The sequence below is a fragment of the Podarcis gaigeae genome, assembly GCF_964106915.1.
Source record: "Podarcis gaigeae genome assembly, chromosome: 2".
NCBI classification, from domain to species: Eukaryota; Metazoa; Chordata; class Lepidosauria; order Squamata; family Lacertidae; genus Podarcis; species Podarcis gaigeae.
In genome coordinates this window covers 79,002,581-79,020,860 of record NC_139679.1, presented here as the reverse complement: position 1 = coordinate 79,020,860, position 18,280 = coordinate 79,002,581, and the positions used below count along the sequence as shown (strand labels likewise).

Sequence of the window (18,280 nt, the reverse complement as noted above, 5' to 3'; positions counted from 1 at the left end):
CATTCAAGCTTGTTTTGTGCATTAACTTGTTATCTGAATTAATGGATTCATAATAATGATTTGACAACAAAATTATGTGCACACAAGTTCTAATTAATTGTTGCTTTAGTTTGCACAAAATAATAACGGACTATAAAATTTAGATAAGTTACAATATGGTTGCAAGTCAACAAAGAATTTGAAAGGAGAGCAGTAGCTGAACCGTAAACCTGAGTTATTTATTGATACAGGTTTAGTTTTAATTTCCCAAGACATTTAAACGAGTGAAAAGAGTATATTATGTTAATGTTTTTTAAAAAACTTCTACCCATAATGCATGTTGGGGAAAACATATAATTAAAACATTAATATCCCACCCTTCTGATGAAAATGAACACCAGATGAGAATTGTCAAATGAAACCCAGAGTTGATAGTGTATAATGTAATCCTTCATTACTGGAGTTTACAGAACTGGGGTTAAATGGGTCCGACTTCAGTGCAATGCCAGAACAATTTCCCTTGAGCCAGGATCTGATCACACCACAAAACTGCTATCCCTGACACAGCATAAAGGTCTTATTTAAGGAGAAATAAGGAAAATGTTGATATAGGAGACTTTGCTGATAGAGGCATGTTAGAAGTCTTGGGAAATTCTTAATTAATGCTATTATAAGTTCAGGTTTCACCCATATTCCAAAGTCAATTTCAGATTTCACAGTTAATCCTTCAACCTGATATTCAATTTGGACTTAGGGTTAACCCCACATCTTAGAGGAGTAACAGCATGAATTAATATTTTCTTGGTTAAGAGTCTTAGAACTCTTGTTCTTCCAAACCATTCCATTTCACAAGAGAGCTATGGAACAAGCTTGTACAGTCTAAAACATTTTACACATAGTCTGAAATGTTAGTCTGAGCCAGAACTTGTCACACAATATTAGACTGAACCAGACCTTAACCATTATAACACATGTGTTATAGTAACTGTACCTACTTTATTGTCATTCCCAGTGCAAGATAAATAGGTTCACATTTTCCTCGTCTTTTAACATAACTTTAATGTTGTTAAAGCCCTTTTATGCTGTTGTCAGCTTCTGTTTTTACTGGCAGATTTGTTGTATTTTGGTTTCTCTACTATTATTGTTAGTGTTGTTATAGTTGTGTGGATGTTTTGTAGCACTTTTTTATTTTGTTTGTAAAACGCTCAGGAAATGCCAATTGACACTGAAGGTGTGGGTTATACATTTTAGAAATAAATTACAGGTGCATCCTAACCAATGCTCAGAAATAAGTTCTCTTTAATTCAACGGGCCTTACTCCCAGGTAAGTCGCCTTAGTGAGTTAATTGGACCTCTTAATTGGCACAGAATGTTTGTGCCTCTATGGGTGCACTTCTGTTATCAATATAGTTAATTATACCAAAATCAACTACTTTCCTTCCCAACAAACAGGGAGAAAAAAATTAGGGGCCTGCATTTAATCCATGCACCCACACAGTTGGGAGCATTGTCAAAGCAGGCTGAGACAACCATTCAGCACTACAAATGCAAATCCAGGGTTGGAATCTCTCTGTGTTTGAGAGAGACAGACGGACAGACACAGACACAATCCTGTGTGCTGCATCTTTTATACTTTGCTTTCTAATCTGGCAGTGGTGCACAGAGCTCTGTTTCTGCCTCACAGATTACACCAGAATATACTATTGCAGAGCTTTCCAAACTTTTCTTGCTGGTGCCACACTTTTTAAAGGTAAAGGTAAAGGTACCCCTGCCCGTACGGGCCAGTCTTGACAGACTCTGGGGTTGTGCGCCCATCTCACTTAAGAGGCCAGGGGCCAGCGCTGTCCGGAGACACTTCCGGGTCACGTGGCCAGCGTGACATCGCTGCTCTGGCGAGCCAGAGCCACACACGGAAACGCCGTTTACCTTCCCGCTGGTAAGCGGTCCCTATTTATCTACTTGCACCCGGAGGTGCTTTCGAACTGCTAGGTTGGCAGGCGCTGGGACCGAGCAGCAGGAGCGCACCCCGCCGCAGGGATTCGAACCGCCGACCTTTCGATCGGCAAGTCCTAGGCACTGAGGCTTTAATCCACAGAGACATACATAATTTCACAATGCAGTAATTCAGTTTTGCATCATTTTGCGACACAGTAATTCAGTTTTACTAGTAAACTGGAGGTTAAACTAACCCCTTTCCAGCCCTGGGAGGAGTGTGGGGAACGCTTGCACGACATACCTACACCATGCAGTTGACACACTAAAGTGTTGTAACACACAGTTTGGAAAGTTCTGTTCTATTGGTTCACAAATGTTTTACATATAATGGATATGTATTGATATCCTAAACGCTGAACTTTCCACTGTGCCAGAAGATGTACTGTATCAGTCAAAAGCCATGAAATGGGAAGCTAGACATTGGCTAAACAAAGAGGTCCTTTTGCTCTTTGGGGTTGCTAACAAATCTCACTTGCTGCATATATTAATATCATTGATGATAATGATGGGGTTTGTGAGTTTTATTTATTCCTATGGTTCTAGAAGCTGAACTAATGCCATTTTAAACAGGAAAAATATTTATTTCCATATCAATGTTAGCAGATGCACTGTTCTTTTAAAAATTATGAAGATTATTTGAGGAGGAAAGAAAACCCTTAAGGCAGCCACATCTCTCAAAGTCTCAAAAATATTTAAGATTCAAGAATATGAATATATTCCCTATGTATTTTTCTTCTCTGTCGCATTAGAGGCTTTGAAAATTGAATAGCTGAATGAGGAAGCTGCTTATAAGACTGACTGCAAAGAGATATTACAATAATTAGTTTCTCAAATGCAAAACAGCGAGGAATTAGGAGCTCATCAATACCTATTGTTGACTGCTTCCCAACAGAGGCCTGGCTGAGTTTCAATTATAACAACATAGTTTAAGTTAAAACTGCAAGAGATACAAGGCATTTTCCCTTTGTGCTCTGAGAAATGGGGGAATAATACTCTTCCTATTATTTGCCATTTCTTTTTCCAGTTCACCCATAAGAATTCCCCCACTTCTGTAATTTCTTCTTCATAGAAAACTAAACATTTATATTTTCTTTGACTATCCCAACCGCCAAATTCCCTACTTACAGCATGTGTCATTATCTTTTCAACTACTGTAATCTCCTAGGCAAGAGCTAGTGGAATGTTCATTTCTGCATGCCCCAGGAAAACTAAAAGAATTATCTCAATAGTTCACCTCATTCATTAGTAGTAGGTCTTGAAAGATTCAGAATAAGATTCATGCAGCATCCTGTATATAAACCTCAACTGGTCTTAGGTCACACATAAGTCTAAAGACAGGAGGTCACTAGAGGACCTAGTCTCAAAGCTAAACATGCATTAGAGCCTTTCACATGACTGAGTTACACATCAGTGTCAGTAGGCAGTGAGTACAAAATCACCAAATGAAGGTGTAGGCTTATTATTTCCAGAAGGATAACTGTATTAGTCTACTGGCACCTTTAAAACTTAGAGATTATTCAGTGATGGATACCCACTCCATATGGCTAACTCTGGTGCCTTCCACTGTAGCAATTTTCAGAGGTGTAGCTATGTTAATCTCTTGAATTATGGTTGATGTTAATAAGAGTTCTATAATTATGGTTGATGTAACTAAGAGTTCTATAATAGTTTTTCCACATAGCACTTGAAGGTATACTTATGTTGCAAAGATGCAAGGAAATCTGCGGCACCATGGCAAGTCAGTTGTTACAGCACCAAGGACAGCTCCTGCTCTGGAAATGACTGAAAGTGAACTGAGGTCTTTTTAGCCTCTGCCTCCAACCCAACTCTCCTATCCTTTGCTTCCATGTGGAGAACCAGGACCTCTTAAAAGGTTCATAGTGTGAATGGAGATGTGTCTTCACATCTGTCTTGTCATGCAGATGGAAGACAAGGCTATCAACAGCTACAAACCACGATGGCTGTGTTCTACTTCCATTGTAAGACGCATTGTGCCTCTGAATACCAGTTGCTGGAAATCAAAGGTGGACAGAGTGTTATTTTGCTCATGTCTGGCTTGCAGGTTTTCCATGGGCTTCTGGTCAGCCACTCTAAGAACAGGATGCTGGACCAGGTGGGCCATTGGCTTTACCCAAAGGGCTCATCTTATATTCTTAAAAGCCTAACAATTACCTGGGCAACTGTATGAGGTTATTCTCCATATGTGAGCAACACTGTGCTACAGCACCTGCCTCTGAAGCAATGTCCTTATATGTTAAGATAAAATGCTCAATTCATTATAGTCTGTTTTGTATTTCATACATTATTTTTTTTCACCACAATTTCCCCTTCATGCATTATACTCCACAAAAGCTCTAAAGTGAATAGAAGCACATTAAGTTTATTCAAATGCCAGATTACTTTTTTCAATAAGCCTTTTATTTTCTCCTGGGTCATTTCCTCTGACGCTTTGCTTCTGCATTACTTAATAATTTTCTTTCAATTCTAAAAATTAATTTGACCTGCTTGTGGGTCTTTCTGGAAAGAAAATGTATTTTTTCTGAACCATAAATATGAAGAATATTATCAGACCTTTACTTTAAACATTATTACTTATCAAAGCAAAAAAATAAAGGCAAAGTGATACATAATTGGGAACTGTATTTAAATGCTGTTTCCTATTAGGTAGCTACCTATTATGTAATTTCCATTGGCTAAGTACCAATTAGATTCTTAACTACTTAATTCACCCAATTTTAGGCATGGCTATATATGCTTATTATACTTCCAGAAGTAGACAGGTGTTAAGGCTCTAATTTCTGAACTGTAGTTTTTACCAGTGGAAGTTTAAATACATAAAGTGGTACCTCAGGTTAAGTACTTAATTCGTTCCAGAGGTCCGTTCTTAACCTGAAACTGTTCTTAACCTGAAGCACCACTTAACCTGAAACTGTTCTTAACCTGAAGCACAGCTAATGGGGTCTCTCGCTGCCGCTGCGCCACCGGAGCACAATTTCTGTTCTCATGCTGAAGCAAAGTTCTTAACCTGAGGTACTATTTCTGGGTTAGCAGAGTCTGTAACCTGAAGCATATGTAACCTGAAGCATATGTAACATACATACAGTGGTACCTTGGTTCTCGAATGGCTTAGTTGTCGAACAAATTGGCTCCCGAATGCCTCAAACCCAGAAGTAAGCCGAGTGTCCATGCAGCTTCTGCTTGAGTGCGGGAAGTTCCTGCAGCCAATTGGAAGCGATGCCTTGGTTTTCTAACGGTTTCGGGTATTGAACAGATTAAGTTCGAGAACCAAGGTACCACTGTACATACATACATCGTTTTATTTGTATGCTGCCTTTTTGCAGTTCAAACCATGCTCAGGGTGGCTTACAACATGAAAAAATGCATAACTACAACATAACAAAAGTAGCCATAAACAATTAAATGTTAAAAAATACACAACCAGACTGAACTATTTCCAGATAATTCACAACAAGATCTATAATAAAGATACAAAAACCCAGGAGCAGCAACAACTCCCCCACAACAACATCCCAATTATGTAACACCACTGGCACAATCTAGCATAAATTAAACACAATTTCCACTGATTTGAATGGGAACTGAGCACCTTCTTAACTTTATAACTCACTAAACTCAACTGAATTTCAAAGTGCTTAACTCTGGCTCAATTGTGATGATACATTTCCTATATCAAGTATATGTAATTGCATCACCCACCTTCTATCCAGCCAAATCAATATCACTGCATAGAGGAATAGAGATAGGAGTCAGGTTAGTTACTGACTGGTGTCTGTATTCTGTTCCACAATGAGTGTTCTACTTGGTCAAGTTAACATTCAGATTCTAGGCCTTGGATTAATTCCTGCAGGTACTTTTTCTCCTAGCTACCATGTTTTCAATTCCACAAATGCTATGTAAAATGGAACTAGATGGTGGCAACAGCTTCTGATGACTGGCAATGTTATGTTGGTCCAAAAGTACACTATTGGTGTAAGATATAGTTGCCTGACAAAATATTATTTTTCTTCTTAACAAATGCTTCTGTTTATGACTTTTAACATATGGACAGATAGGCTCTTTATCACTTATTTCAGAATTAATGCTAATATTATTGTGTTGTTTTGTTTCTTGCACTAATTTAAACAAGGAGAATGTGTAATGAACATATCCTAATTATCTTTAAAAATCCACTTATTCAGAAGCCTTCTTCCAAAGTTCTGATATAAAATTGACCTACGTTAAAAAGAGTCTGGAATACTATTGTCACCCAGGTGCAAATCATTAAGACAGATTTCAAAATGCTTTGGAATTTTCAGCCATGCTAATCAGGGGTCTGATTAAATGGACTAAATCCAGCTCTTTTCTTCCCATCCTTACAGACCGGTTGATGCTACCACTAATTTTCTGGAATAACATTGCACAGTCCCAGCTACTGGATTGGGTGAGTAGGAAATGTTAACTCTGTCTACAGTACACAGGTTTCCTTATCCATCTCGGGATAAAATGCCTGCTTTAGTACTTGCAGCTCTCTAGCTAGATTGGGTTAACGATTTGTACTTGCAGAAGCAACAATGTAAGTGTGACATCATATTTCAATCAATGCTCCTTACAACTTGCGACCTGCAACTTTCCTTTTGATTTGTGACATATGTTATTAACAACTGAACAAAGAACTGTAGTCATGCAGTATTTAGTACATGTGAAAGAACCTTTCACAATTATACCTTCACCATTTTGCATGGCTATCTGTCTGGATTTGCCATGGAGCCACTCTGGCTGTAGCAATAATCTTCTTTTGGAAGAGGAACAGAGAAATCAGTTTACTGCTGCTCTAGTTCCATAGATCACAGAAAAGAACGCATGAAGGAGATAATCAGTTGAAACTGAATAGCTAAACAGAATTGCACATGATTAACTTCAAGGATACTTAGTTATGTCATTGTAAGCAAAAAATGAATGTTTAAAAGGCATAATGAGGAGCTGATTAACAGATGGCCAAGGGTATATCTGCATTCATAAAAATAGATCACCACAACCATTACTCATGGTATACTTGTTTCAGTGACTACTATAACTGCAGATTATATTAACCCTTGTGTTCCAGGCGACCATGAATGGAGAGAGTAATATTTATAAAAGGGGAAATAATAATCCCATTTCTTGAACATTAGATGAATCCAATCAGTAATATTAAAGGTCACCTAGAGAAAATGAGTAAAATTTGACTTAGAGTTTACAAATCATAAACACTCTAAATACTGCTGCTAAGGTCTGGCGCTGTCAATTATGCATTAGCTCAACACAAGTGATTATTGATTCCTATAACTATATGTACTAGAAAGACTGCAACATCTTAAGAAGAATATTTTGCCAAACCATATACCATTTGTCTGGCCACTGTAGGAGGCAATTCTAGACTCCACTATTGGAGGCATAATTCTAAACTAAATGTGCCCATTCTCTAATCCAGCAAGGCAGTTCTTCTTAATTTCTTCTAGCAAAGACTCTGGAGTAGTAACACTGAAATCAATTAAGACATACTGGAACATTACTGCAAATATAGTCAGACAGATCTGATGCAGGCAAATGCCTTAAACTCTTACAATATCTCAAGGGGGAATTAACACAGATGATTCCTACACTTCAAATGTACACTCTGGTTGAAAATCTTAACGTCCGCAGCATGAATAGAAAGACTAGGCATATAATGTTAATATTTATTATTTTCAAAACCGCAATATTTATGCTTAATATTTTCATGGCATTATTTCAGTGATCCTTACAACACATTTGGACACCTCTCAAAATATTGTTGCCAAACTCAGTACGAGTGTTCCTGTTGTGAGGGTGGGGTCTACATTGATGTTTGGGTGCCAGGCACCATGTTGAATCAAGATGGAGCAAAACATCACTTGGGTGTGACTTGGCCCATTTTTTGACATAGATTCAGACACCTTTCAAAATACCATCACCAAACCTGGGACAAGGGTTCTCGGGGGGCGGCAGCAATCTTTGCTGATGTTTGGACATTGGAAATCATTTTGAATCAAGATGCTAGACCAAAATGTGACTTTGGGTTGACTTCACTTTATATTTAATGTGCTGGGTGCAAATTCACAAACTGAACTATCCATTTAAAAAAACCACACTATTTTTTGGTTTCTAAAACTACCCAGGCAGCGCTAGGCACTCCTTGCTAGTTGTTTATAAAGGCAACACACAATTATCCCAATTCAAATCATTTAAGTCACAAGTAAGTTCTGTTGAAATCAATGGGCCTTCATTAGCAAGGACTAACATAAATCCCATTGATTTCAGCAGAACTGATATATCATTCATTTTGTCTGGATTGATCACTGAGCATCCAGTTCTGAAGACTGTACATTTCCTATTCTAAATAAGAAAACCATCTGACAACTCAATCCTAGCACACCAATAAACACCTGGCATACTGTTCAATAAAAGAATATTGCACACCCAAAAACCTTGGAGTATGAAAATTTCTTGATTTGGCATGGTAGTAATGCTTCCTGATAGGCTTCTCTGAGAAGGCTATTCTATATTTGCACCATCAAGTTAAAGTCTGCTTTGATGGTCAAACTATATGCCACATGTATAGGCCATTCATGAGAAATAATTGCATTAAAGCATGCAATTATTATTATTTGCATTAAATCAATTGTAGGGGACTACAAATTTGATCAAAGCAGAGGTGCTTATGGAGGGGAGGTTAACCATTTCCCTCTGTACTGTTTCCCCATCTTTAACAACCCACAAATCTTTTAATCCCAATAACCATGAGCTGATGATTTCCATCTTCCCAGGCTGGCCTTAAAGAACAGGATGGGGAAAACCATTCGCACTCTGGGTGAAGACCAGATTTAAAGCTTTAGAAGCTATAACCAGTAAATATAATCCATCATATACAAGAAGTATAATCTGCTTTTGAATTACACATCATTCTTAAGCCACATTGAGCTTTTAAGTGTCAGTTTCAATACACAGGAAGTGAATTGTAGCTTGCATTATATGAGATATGTGCTTCCTAAGTCACTTTCTGTTACAGCATGAACACAATAAATTCACAAAAGCATGTTCTGACAGATGGTTCCCTGTTTCCACAACTCCAGGCAATTTAAATCCTGTAAATAGAAGCATGGCTATAAGAAGCAGCATCGTGTGTGCTCGGAATATGTGGATTGCAAAATCTGTCACATTCTTCACAAGAGCCTATGCATAATATGTACCACATCAGGATTTCCTCAGCTGTCAAGGGTCATTCTACTGTACAAACCTATTAAAAATAATGCAAAATGTGTAGTGCTGCCCTCTGAATGCTCATAAAGGGCAACAGCTTCACTTATGGGTACACCGCAGTTAGTATTACTGAACATTCAAACATTCCTAAGTGCTATAATACTAAAGACCTCTATAATTATTTATTGTTTATTTTAGTTCTAACCGTCTGCTATATGCTACATATGTCATAAAAGCCATAGGCCTTGAAAGCTGTTTTTGAAGACAGGTACAGATATGTTGAGTGAGGAAAGGCTAAAGCAATCATTTCCTTATTATTGAACAATAAATATTTCTGTCTGGGTCTTTGGAACACAAGTGGAGGCACCTTGCATGATCAAGGTGAGGAGGGCCCCACTCTCTTTAATCCAACTCGTGAGTGTTTCAACAAGTGGTTCTTGATTTTGCAAGCATCCTTGATTGAATGCTTGCAACATCTCTAGCCCAGCATAAGCTCCCCAACACCAGGGCCAGATTAAGACAATAGTTGACAATGTAAAAATCTAGATCTAGAGGATGTGCTCTCTAGCCCTGAGCCCCTGAAGCCAAGACTGGGGTGGAATGTGAAGTGCAGCAGACAGAAGGCCAAGGCAGAAGGCCAGGCTTCCAGTAATTATGACAGTCGTAGCCAATCCAAATACATTGTAGCATCACATTAAGAATGTAAGAAGAACCCCACTGGGTCAGACCAATGAGCCATCTAGCCCAGCATCCTGTTCACACAGAGGCCAACCAGATTGGATGCCCACAAGCAGGCTTGAGTGGGGGGGGGGAAACACTCTCCTCCACTTGTGAGTCCCAACAACTGGCATTCAGAGATATTCTGCCTCTAACAGTTGAGGTAGGACATAGTCATCATAGCTAGTCCTTACTGTCTGGTACCATTTTCTCTCTGCACAAGGACTGGCCCAAAACATTTTGCTACATGAGACAGAGTGACCAATGTTGCATACCCTTCCTTAATCAAAATATATAGTTCTCAATTTCAGTCTAGGTATTTTGCTATGTGAGACAAAACATCCCACAAGCACCTCTTCACCTCTCTGGCAGTAACAGCAACAACCGTAAAAAATGAAGCAACTTTCACAACACCCAAAATTAGTTGCCCAGCCCAAAGCAGTGAGTCACCTCACTCTTCCTAATGGGGGACTGACCCTGCTCTGGACCGGAAGATAACTCGCTGGGTCAAGCCTATACAATCTAGAGTCACTAGGCTATGCCTCAACTGAACCATTAGGTGAGTCTGTATCATCCATCAAACCATGGTTAAATGCATTTACTTTTTGAACATGAATCTTTTGGAGCTCAAGAGAAATTTGTTTCCAGTGTCAGCATCACAGCTATGCAGTGTTTTCAGCAAAGAGACTTCTAAGCCAACATCCCTTTATAGTTTTCAGCACTAAGTCAAGCCCCTCCACCTAGTTCTACAAATATTGAGTTTAGGATGCATCTGGTATACAATGTGGCCTGTTTTGTTTTATTGCAACAATGATTTTGTGACAGCTTCAGTTTCTTAAAAAAATGTATCAAATCTTGAGCACTCAGGTGAAAAGCAGTCAAGAAGTTCACTGAAGCAGCTTAGTTTTCAAGCCTGAGTTGCCAAGGAAGACAACAGGTCTTTCAGGTCTTTTCTCATTTGGTGAGGGGGAAAAAACACACTGGAAAGGCACTTCTTCCCAGTGCTTATTAAAACTTGTTGACATGGTGTATGTACAATAGATTATGACAGCTTGAAAAGAAACCTGATATGCTGTTGAGGATTTAAAGCTGCAGCACCTAGAAGTCGAATCCAGTAGACAGGTATCTGCATGCATAATGAGCTGTCTACTGGGACAAGATATACTTCATTAATTAAATATTTTGCCAGGCATATAGCATTGTAAGACAAGTGTTTCCAAAGTATTCTTCACTGTTCTACTTTTGAAAAATCCCTAAAGCAGTCTCCAGATGTGCTTAAAATAAACATTACAGGACATAAGAATTAAACTATGGAGAATATAGACACATTTTTGCTGAGTTTGCAGAGAGCCTGGAGCAACAAATCTAAACTATTACTTGCCTTCCTCTTCTCATTGTGTACATGATGTGATGCCAGTGAATTAAAATATTTGTCAGAAAATATGTAAGAAGAGAAAGAAAATTTAGTGGCAGTCTATAAGCACATTAATTGTTTTTCAGCAGGCCACGATAGGATTGAAGAGGCAGACTGAGAGCATAATGCTGTTATAAAACTGAAAGTATTATAACACCTTAGCCCATGCATTTGGTGCAACACAGCACTGCCATACATGAGATTCAGGAGTACTGCTATGCAAAGAACAGGAATACAAAAAAGAAAAAAGAAAAAAAAAGGTTATCATCATGTTGAAAGGTTTAGCTGGCAGATATCCTCCAAGAATTAATTCCTTGATTTTATAGTATTTTGCACAGGAGGTCACCCTTGGACCTCCCTTAGGTGTATAGTGACAAAAGCCAGTACAGCAATACAACTATGCCCTATGAGGAATTATACTCTTACTAAATTAACAGCTAATTTGGAAGAAACCAAAACATGAACACTGCAATGAAAATTCACCAACAGATCCTACATGAAAGGGCAACATCATACATGTATCACACAGAGCTAGAACTGTGGCGATTCAGTAGTAGTAGTAGTAGTAATTTTATTATTTATATGTGAAAACAAGAGATATATTATTAGTCCACAGTGATTGCAAAGCTTCCATCTGCAATATTGCATAACTCACATATGATAGCATTAGTGAACTCCAGTGTCTCTCAAGAGATAACAGTGCAGTAGGGCTTCCACACTATTCCAAAGCAACACCTACAGCCAACATATTAGGGGTACAGAATTGTCTCCTCAGTGGCCTTGGCCTAGACAGAATATTGAGCATTAGAATGTACCATTACAGAAGAAAGAAGAATTACTTTTGTGCTCCATCAGGGCAGTTGAAAAGGTATAGAAAATATACAAGTGTTGCTTGTCTGTTATTAAGGAACTAAGGACCTGGCAACCCTTCAGTCTTTCTGAGTTTATGTAATTGACTGGCATGACTTGGGAAAACATGCCAAAAATACCTCAAGCCTATATAATGTAAAGCATGAATAAATAAAAAATGCCAAAAAGTACATTTTCGGTTTCAGTCATGAAGAGGACATCCTACTTATGCTGTTTTGGTGTATTCTGGATCGGATCATTGTTCTTTACTCCTCACTTTGTTGTCAGGCTATTTGCCACATCACTGCACATTTAAATCAACTTTAAATGCAGAAGAATCTTAGATTTGGGTAGCATATATTTGTTGTTGCTGGCTGATTGAGTTTTAAAACCTAGTCTTTTGAAGCCAGAAGAGGATGAAGATGAGGGTGTTTTAGCTCCTAAAAAGAGAATGTGTAAACAGGGGAAAGGAAGGAAACTGAGCTATTATGGATATACAGCACCACTACTATTAAGGAAGACATATTCTGGATTGCAGTTCATATAATTTTTTGAAATGTGTTACTATTTCTTCCCCTCACTGATCAATATCCAGTTTGATCTTCCTGAATAATCTCTTCAATATGCTTTTTCATTCCCCACTGTTGAGTTCGAAAATATTTCTGTCAGAAAATTGATTTTTACAGCTGGTTTTTAAGGTATTACTATCAGCTCACTTTTCTCGCATCAGCACTGTACAACAGACATAGATGCAATGCCATCATCAAATTGTGAGTTCAAAATAAAGTTCAAATTGTCTTGAACTCTATTGCCACGTGTGCAAAACTGGTTGCTGTTGTTCATTCACTCACACCGTATTCAGTCCTAGACTTACAGTCATTCCTTCCGATTGGCTCTTATATCTTTACTTTTTTAAAACTTTCCTATAATCCATTAGTCTCTAGCTGCATATGTACCATACATTTAAAGCACATGACTCTCCCCTAAACAGTTCTCATAACTTTGGTTTAAGCCTCATAGAGCTACATTTCCCAGCATCCTTGAGAAACTACAGTTTCCAAGATTATTCAGGACAGGAAGCAATGTTTTTAAGTATATGGTGTGCACGTGGCTTCTCTTTCGATTTTCATTTGTACCAACTTTTTGCTGTGCAGGAGAATTGAGTATACTAACAAAGCTCTAGGAAGATCCCTTTTAACAACAGTGCATCTCCCTACAAAAAACAACAACAGTCCAGGGCATCTGTGTGATTGCAAGAATAGAATTGTTCTGTATTGCAATTATTCAAATTCACAGCATATGGCTATTTATTTACTTAACCAGTGAATAAAAAAATACTCTCTAGGCGACTCTCTTTTCCATTGCTATTATAGATGCTGGAATAAATGCCTACAAATGGACTTACAAATTTATGTTAATACATCTAAGCATCATTGTAATATTTCAAATTCACAGTACATGTAAGTATAATTCCATTTTATAATTCAGCAGCTTGCTCAGTGTTATTGTTCTCTAAAAAGAAAGCAGGTTATGGCAACACGCTTTAACCATGATTGCAGTTATCTGATGACTTCTATCTTTCTACAGTAAGCGCCTTACAAAAATCTACTTATTGCCAGTTGAACTGTTACCCTGGCAAGCCCTTTCTTATCTTTTGAATTGCTTAATAGCGATGTGATAACTGCTTGATGTACCTTTCAGCTTCCACACTTAGCAGCAAAAGAATTATTATGACATAGAATTTCATTAAGCACCTTTTGCATGTAGGATAAAGGAAAACCAGGACATTCTGGGATCAAATCAGAAACTGGGACAGTTTCTGTAATTCCAGGACTGTCCATGGAAAATCAGGACACTTGGAGGGTATAGAAATACCAGACACTTTGTTGAGACCCTTTGCATTCCAAGCATATGCTCTGCCACTGAGCTATGGCTTTTCCCCCTGAACATCCTCTTTGGCCCTCCCACAGCTTGATCTCATGCAGAATCCCTGCTCCCATAACTATGCCCTGTCCCTCTACGCACAGTAATTTCTTAGGTTCCTTTTGTTTTCCTGAAATAACATAATGCTGTTGATCAAACACATTAAAATTCACCTCTACATTTCCTCAGCTGCAGAATTTGCAGGTGGAGCAATGACCTGTTTGGCTTGCACAGCTAGCTGCTGGCACCAGACGGGTGGCATAGTTAAGACTTTTTGTAGATTGCTTCTCATGCAGACACATTTAAACCTAAACAAACACTGGAATTTTAACTTCAGTCACTAAGTAGCACAACAGAAAGTTACAATGGAACACAATATAATGGCAAACTTGTTAATTAAAGATATTCATTAAGATTAACTGTTTTGTAAATGTATGTGAATAAAAAATAGGGAATAATGAAGCACAATTAGCACTTGCTTTTTCAGTCCCAAAGCATGACCGTGTCCTAGCAGCTAATCACTCTTGCGATTGCAAGGGCAGCACTAATCTTTGGTTGCTGAGTTGTGCAAAATGTCCTCAGAGTCTTCAGTGGTACCTTTCAGAGACCTTTAATATAACTGTCACATATATAGCACTTCTTGGTTTTGTTATTATATTTTGACACTCAGATCTCTCTGTTTTTCAATTAGAGCAATAGCCAGATTGGGAAGTTCAACAACTTGCCCAATGTCACAGAAAAACACAGAAAATTGTGTCACTGTTCTCTATTAGAGAGGCACAATGTGCAAATCCAAGAAACATCAGTGTGTTCGTGTGTGCGCACATGTGTGTGTGTGCTTATGCATGACTCACATACCTTGGATACATACCTACAATTTCTATTTGATGATTCATATGGTAGGAACAGAAGAAGAGCCCCTTTGGATAAGACCAAAGGTCCATCAAGCCCAGCATTCTGCTCCCATTGTGGCCAATTATGTAGATGCCCTTAAGAAGTCCTCAAGCAGGACATGGACACAACACTCCCTACTCACATTTCCCAGTAACTGGTATTCAGAGCCATATCACCTCTGATAGCCTTATCCTCCATGAATATTGTCTAATCCCCTTTTTAAAGCAATCCAGGTTGGTGTCCATAATTAAATCTTGGGATAGTGAATTCCAGTTTGACAATGTACCGTGTGAATAAGTACTTCCTTTTCACTGTTCTGACTTTTCCAGGGGGAGACTTTTCTCTCCCTCTACTTTATTCACATTATGCTTAATTTTATACACCTCTATCATGTCACCTTTCCTTGCCTTTTTGCATAATGGTTAGTGTTGAACTATGACCTGGGAGACAGGGTTCAAATCTCCACTCACCCATGAAGCTCACTGGGTGACCTTGGGCCACTCACCATCTCTTAGCTTACCCTACCTCACAGAGTTGTTGTGAGGATGAAATGGGGGGGGGGGAGAGGAGATCTATGTGCACTACTTGAGCTCCTTGGAAGATAAAGGTGGTATATAAATGTAATAAATTAAATTGTTGTTAGTATGTCTTGAGGGACAATGGAGTGCACCCCTGGGGGTGATCTTTAGCACTACATTGCAACATATGGCAAGCAGGTTTTCCACAGATTAAAGCTTGTTCTGATCGATTGTTAAAGAGCAGGTTTTCTTGGCTAATTTGAGTTGCAGCAGCCGGCGGGAACTCAAGCCAGCTGCCCAGGTGGCCAGGGGAAATTCCCCTACCAGCTGCCCTACCATGTGCACTCTGTTCTCACTGCCTGGGGATGGTGACGGAGCGTGAGAGGCCACAACAGGCATCTAACCCAGAATGTGGTAAGCGTCCATTGTTTAACCATTGTTTCAAACCTGAACACATTTGCTCAGGCAGCACTGAAATCAGCAGCACTCAAGAATATGTGTGTTAGGATTTGGACCCATGTTAGGAATGATGTTGCTTTGTTCAAAGATGTCTCTCTGTATGATACACACACACACACACACATCTTTAAATTGTGAGTCTGCTGGCAGATAGAAGCATCTCCTGCCCCAGCCCCAGCATCTACATCCTTCATATGCTAAGTCAATTTTTTACAAGGAAGTCCCATTGAGTTCAATCTAATTGACCTCTAAGTTAGGAAGTTTAAAGCTGCAGCTTTTTTCTTTTTTTTTAGCTATTGTTTTCCTACATATGTCCTATTCAGCTGAAGGGCTGATGTGCATAAATAAGTCATTAGTTCATGAGCATGTATCTCCTTTACACCTAGAAGGATATCTGTGAGATATAGATATAGATATAGATATAGATATAGATATGGAAGTACATGGGAGGTTAAGGCTTACAGAGGATATTCCTGATCACAAACATCATAGCTCCTCTTCAATATTTTGGTACTGAAATACTAAATATTTTCTTATACATTGGAGAGCAACAACCTTCATGCCTGGTGGGGATGATATAATGACAGGTTTTTGCATGTAAAAATAATTGGTTCAGTTCAGCTGTTGGCCCATTGCCTGTGGTCAGTTTTTGATTTGTGAGGAAATGCAATTAAGTGGCATGTTTAACAAAACAAACAATATCCGGAGCTTCAGGATCTTGGAGGGGGGGAAATAGGAAATGCTGATGTACTGCAGAAGAACAGATTTGCTTTGAATATTAGGAGTGGAAATCTTAGTTAAAAGAAAAATATGGCAATGGAATGTGCTGCCTAGAAGCCAAAAGAGTTAGTTGGGAATCTTTCTGGGGATTTAGGTACCAGGCTTCATGAAGGACCAGGGGTACTTGAGGCTACTAGCTACAATGGCTATGTTCTACCTCCATCATTGGAGGCGGTATGCCTGTGAATACCAACTGTTGGAATTTGAGACCTGATTTTGGACTTCCCAAATAAATCTTGCTGGCCACTGTGAGAAAAGGACACTGGACCAGAGATGGGCCTTTGGCCTAATCCAGCAGGGCTTTTGTGATGTTTCCTCTGTTTCCTCTTAATTTTATGATTCTCTAACAGTACAATCCTATGCAAGCCCCATTCAGGGGACGCAGGTGGCGCTGTGGGTTAAAGCCTCAGTGCCTAGGACTTGCCGATCGAAGGTCGGCGGTTCGAATCCCTGCGGCAGGGTGCACTCCCGCTGCTCGGTCCCAGCGCCTGCCAACCTAGCAGTTCGAAAGCACGTCAAAGTGCAAGTAGATAAATAGGGACCGCTTACCAGCGGGAAGGTAAACGGCGTTTCCGTGTGCAGCTCTGGCTCGCCAGAGCAGCGATGTCACGCTGGCCACGTGACCCGGAAGTGTCTCCGGACAGCGTTGGCCCCTGGCCTCTTGAGTGAGATGGGCGCACAACCCCAGAGTCTGTCAAGACTGGCCCGTACGGGCAGGGGTACCTTTACCTTTACCTTTAACAGTACAATCCTATGCAAGCCCCATTCAGTCTAATGCGGAAACACCATGAAATGTGCTATGCTCAGCTTGGGTTTAGGAGTACAGTAATGCTGCAGAGACAGACCTGCTGCATGCTTACTGCTCAACCTAGGTAAAGGTAAAGGTACCCCTGCCCGTACGGGCCAGTCTTGACAGACTCTGGGGTTGTGCGCCCATCTCACTTAAGAGGCCAGGGGCCAGCGCTGTCCGGAGACACTTCCGGGTCACGTGTCCAGCGTGACAAAGCTGCATCTGGCGAGCCAGAGCTGCACACGGAAACGCCGTTTACCTTCCCGCTGGTAAACGGTCCCTATTTATCTACTTGCACCCGGAGGTGCTTTCGAACTGCTAGGTTGGCAGGCGCTGGGACCGAGCAGCGGGAGCGCACCCCGCCGCAGGGATTCGAACCGCCAACCTTTTAATCGGCAAGTCCTAGGCGCTGAGGCTTTAACCCACAGCGCCACCTGCGTCCCTACCCATTTATAAATAAGAAGATTATTACAACTTCCTGACACAGCCCTGCTTGCTCAGGGGTATTTCCATGTTGCTACAGATGGTGGTTTTATGGTGTTACTGAGCTTTTACTTGTTGTATTGTATGTGCATAGAGCTAGTTCCTGCGTCAAGAAAAAGTCCCTGAAATGGCAGAGTATGCCTTAGAGCCTGAAGCCATCCAGTGAAAGTTCAACATAGACAAAAGAAAATACTTCTTCATACAGCACACAGTTAAACTAGG

General features: G+C 39.7%; 1 protein-coding gene and 1 long non-coding RNA gene across 4 annotated transcripts in view; one reads left to right on the top strand and one right to left on the bottom strand.

The window, feature by feature from the left end:
* TAMM41 (TAM41 mitochondrial translocator assembly and maintenance homolog) overlaps positions 1-18,280 on the top strand; it is a 138,350-nt gene that overhangs the window by 7,517 nt on the left and 112,553 nt on the right. For all 3 annotated transcript variants that reach the window (XR_014561215.1, XM_083726861.1, XM_083726863.1), the window contains exon 2: positions 6,354-6,415. The gene's annotated coding sequence lies outside the window, so the exon portion shown is untranslated. The remainder of the gene's footprint in view (positions 1-6,353; positions 6,416-18,280) is intronic.
* Positions 1-18,280, bottom strand: part of LOC310838928 — a 106,433-nt gene that overhangs the window by 4,552 nt on the left and 83,601 nt on the right. The gene's annotated exons all lie outside the window — the stretch shown is intronic.